A 4,730-nucleotide genomic window follows, 5' to 3' on the forward strand; every position below is an offset into this window, starting at 1 on the left:
TTCCTCAGGTGCCTTGAAAAAAAATTAAGTAAAAGAAAGTGATTCCTTCACTTTCTTGTTTTGCAATTGAGGAAGGAAATCAAAGCTCAAAATAGTTGAGTCATGCTACAGCATCATGTAAGTAAAGATGCAGGAGAGCCCAAGGCCATATGTCCTAAACCTACATCAGACTCTCTCCATTACATATTAACAGATAGAGGTGTGCTGGAGTCAGGTGGTGAGAGAGACAATTTTTAAATATTCAGGAATTTTGCAACCTGGGTACTAAACCATTAGCAGCTTGAAATCAACCATAGAGGGAGTATTTGCACCACAAAAATTGGCAAACATTACAATTCAAGATTGTTGCTTTTTAAAACAGCTGGGCCATAGTGTTATGGAAAGCGAGACCACTACCCCAGGGAGAGGGAAGTGAAACAGCTGAGGAGAGGTGATGCAGAAGCCCCCTAACTTCCACCCAGCCCAGCCCAGCCAAGCCACAAAAGCACAAAAAGGGAATAACATTATCACCATGGTATCCAAGGTTCAAATATAGTCCTCTGTAAAAGCGAATACAGAGTAAAGTCAGAAACAGTTATTATAGACCCAGAGTTCCTGGTAATAAGTTCTGTAAGTTCAAAGAAAGGGAAGAGCAGGCTGCTCTCCTTGCCCCGTCTCCTTCTGCAGTGTGGGCCTCCTGGCCCAGCCACTTCGGGCTTGCTCATTTTCAGAACTAAAGGTCTACTTCCAAAAATGGCATCAGGCATGACAAATGGCTGGGCTATGGCCCGGGAGACGTCAGCCTTCCAGCTCCTACAGAAAATGCGTTTGAATCCAAATATTAATTCTGTATAATAGCAGAACTGCAAGAAGAAGAACAGAAACAATTACAATTTGCTGAGTGTCTACAACGTCCTAGGTACATGTAGTATCTTAATATTCCCAATCATATCAATACATTCAACTATAAGTACATGCATAGGACTTTCTCCTTTTTCCCAAAGTTTTTAAGAAACGATTGACAAATAAAACTTTTGTATACTTAAGATGTATGACATGATGTTTTGGTTTGGTTTTTTGAGATGGAGTTTCACTCTTGTCATCCAGGCTGGAGTACAATGGTGCAATCTTGGATCGCCGCAACCTCCACCTCCTGGGTTCAAGCAATTCTCCTGCCTCTGCCTCCACGTAGCTGGGATTACAGGTGCCCGCCACCACGCTCAGCTAAGTTTTGTATTTTTAGTAGAGATGAGGTTTCACCATGTTGGCCAGGCTGGTCTTGAATTCCTGATCTCGGGTGATCCATCCACCTCAACCTCCAAAGTGCTAGGATTACAGGCATGAGCCACTGTGCCCGGTCCATGAAGTTTTTATATACATATACATTGTAAAATGATTGTCACAATCAATCTAATTAACATGTGTATCACATCACATACTTACCATTCATATAGCTTTCTGTAGCCAGAGTTCCAAGTGCTTTACAATTAATAACTCATCTAATCCCTACAACAACCCTGCAAGGGAAATATTACTATTATTCCCACAAGAACTCCAGTAGGTAGTTATTATCATGCTCTTTTCAGAAAAAAAAAAACAAAAGCATGTGGAGTGCATAATGTTTAAATCACACATCCGGTGAATGCAGGCTGCTGGGTTCAAACCCAGATGTGTCTAATCTAGATTCGAATTCAAATCTTGTCCTCTTAACCGTTAATATTCAAATATGGGCATCTTTCAAATTAGTGTTTAGTGGTGATAGGCTCCAAGGGGATTGGAAGAGCCTAAAGAAAGAAGGAAAAAATACAAATTAGACTCGGAGTCACTCAGGGGAAAGTTTAAAGTCTAAGAGTTGGTGAGTAGAGAGACTCTGTCCCATAAGAATTATCAGAAAATTGGGCTTTTTCATTAAAGTGTTCCTTAATAATATTTGAACTCATTGGTGTGCTGGTAAATTGGCTGTCTGGGGTGGGGGTTGGAGGGAGACCTGGCTTGTAGTGTTTGCCAATTTCTGTGGTGTAAACACTGCCATCATGGCTGATTTCAAGACTGCAACAGCTTAACAATCTGTTTGCAAAATTGCTGGGTATTTAACAATTAGCTCTCATAAGCCAGTAGGAGCTGGCTTCAAGACACCACAATTGGGACTCAAGTAGCAAATTATTCTGCCCCGCTCTAGAAGCTGTATCCTTTTATAATACCTACACATTCAAGGCAGATTAAAGGCGGAGTCTTCTGATGTTTAAAGATTTGAGGTAGTCCTCTGTGTGCTTCCTGCTGTCCCTCCCAAACTGGGTGCTTTTACTTCTTGTATTTAATGGCAATATTTTTAGTTTGTTGTTCTTGATTTTAAAAGGAAGTTCAGATGTTTATGTTTCTCTCCCCATGACCATCAAATAAATCTAACACATGTGGGTAGCTTTGTAAGTGGAGTGGCCTTGATTAATTGGGTAAAAGGTTTCCTCACCCTTGTGAAGTGGACCACTCTTTAGCAGACCTAAGTTACCTGCAGGTGTATGTTTATGTGTGCACGTGTATACACATGCATGCATCCAACAATATTTACTGCTATCCCTGTATAAGCCAGGGGTGTGTATGATCACATAGCACTCATCATTTTGGATTTGCACCTGTTCCGAAGTGCTTTCCCACAATATTTTGAGACCCCAACATCCATGGAAGTCCCTCGGTAAGTACATGATTACCATGAGGTCATGATATAAATTCAGACCTAACAAATTAAATGGCAAATTAAATACTTTGAGAAACCATGCAACTCTAAGAATAATCACCATTTTCTGTGTAATTTTTTTTTTTTTTTTTTTTTTAGCTCTTTGGGGCTGCGAATTTGTAAAGCACATACAACTAAATGAATAATTATACAGCAAGGGGCTGAAAGGTAACTGCAAAATAATTGCATGCTATATGATCCCTCCATAAAAACATGTTTAATAGAATATTCCCCTAAAGTGGTTCTTTTACCTATGGCACACTTTAAAGTTGTTCTTTTAAAAAAAAAAAAAATTCTGTTTAATACTAAGCTATAACTCCTTTGAAGAATATTTGGTAAAATACACAAAAGTGTAGGCTCTAAGTGTACATTAAAAAGCTAAGTATGAAGCTTGGGTTTTTTTCTACATTATGTAAACATTATTAGCTTTTCAAAGTTGATCATCAAATGCGTCTATTTTTGGAAAAATACTTTTTGTTTGATTAACATAGGGCTCTTTCTAGCATCTGGATGTGCTTCCAAAGTGTTTTCCAAGTCCAAGTGTTGCTAACCTCTTATTCCATTTTATTTTATTTATTTGTTTTTATTTTTTTATTTTTTATTTTTTTGAGACAGAGCCTCACTCTGTTCCCCAGGCTGGAGTACAGTGGCATGATCTCAGCTCACTGCAACCTCCACCTCCTGGGTTCAAGCAATTCTCGTGCCTCAGCCTCCCAAGCAGCTGGGATTACAGGCATGAATCACCACTTCCAGTTAATTTTTGTATTTTCAGTAGAGACGGGGTTTCGCCATGTTGGCCAGGCTGGTCTCAAACTCCTGACCTCCAGTGATTCACCCACCTCGGCCTCCTAACGTGCTGAGATTACAGGTGTGAGTCACCGTGTCCGGCCTATTCCATTTAATTTTAATAGCAAGTTCAATTGCATGTCTTTCTTTTTCTCTAGCCCATTCTTGCTCTCTCTCTCTCTCTTCTCACTTCAGGAATTAGAAAATAATGTAGGTCAGAGATAAAACTAAGTAAGTGTGTGTGTGTGTGGCATGGGGAAGAGATCTTTGCGCTAGGAAGTAGTAGACATTGGGCAAAGCGGTTACCTTTCCTATCTTACAAGTTTTAAGCTGGGAATGTAAACATTTTGTGAGTACTGCACACAAAAGCATAATGCATGTGAATGTGCTTTTAAAAGTTTGAAGTGCTGTTTAAAAATACACCTACAAATGTAATTGAATTTTCTAACATTTGGAGTAATTCTATTAATCTAAAATGATGTAGTTGCATACCGCTACTCACTCTCCATCCCCACTGCTCCTGGACCCCACCTCTCATACCATTCATCTCCTCTCTTTAGTGATTTTTTATTCTCACCATGTTCTGTAAATGGTCAAGAGCCAAAAGCTGCAAAAAGTCAAATAAGTATCTGGTGAAGAAATTATCCTTTGTGCCATAACATGAAACTAAATTAATTACTGTTTCGCTTCTACCTTTAAGAAATCTGAGGATTTTTCCTTGAAGAACATTGCTTGCTTCAATGACTGCATACAGAAGTGGCCTAAGAGTTAAAATTACCAAGTATCAGAACTTTCCAACACCACCAGTGTTCTTAATATCTTCTAGCTGGTGAAGTTTAGAAATATAATTATATTACATTTGCAGTAGATGCTTAAGGCTTTCCATGCCCTTGTGAAATTACCTGCTTCTAAAGTGTTTTACCAAGCGATTCAGATTTTTTTTCTCGTTCTCAGAGGATGTAGTGCTGGAGAATGACAATCCCAGGACAGATGCAGACTGCCAGTGGATTTTCTTCCTTGGATCCTTCCTGTCACTAATGCTTATTATGCTGATAATTTTTTTTTCCCTTTAAGCTCTGTTGGACTTGAATATGCTGATAATTCAAAATGGAACCAGCCATCTTTCATTCACTTTATCACTCAACACACCACTGTTTCCATGATAAGTTAAATACTGTTATAGCCACCAAAATTATTTCCTAAGTATAAAAAAGCAGAAGCAGTCAGCTTTCTT

The sequence above is a fragment of the Mandrillus leucophaeus genome, unplaced genomic scaffold (genome assembly GCF_000951045.1).
Source record: "Mandrillus leucophaeus isolate KB7577 unplaced genomic scaffold, Mleu.le_1.0 Scaffold56, whole genome shotgun sequence".
NCBI lineage: Eukaryota > Metazoa > Chordata > Mammalia > Primates > Cercopithecidae > Mandrillus > Mandrillus leucophaeus.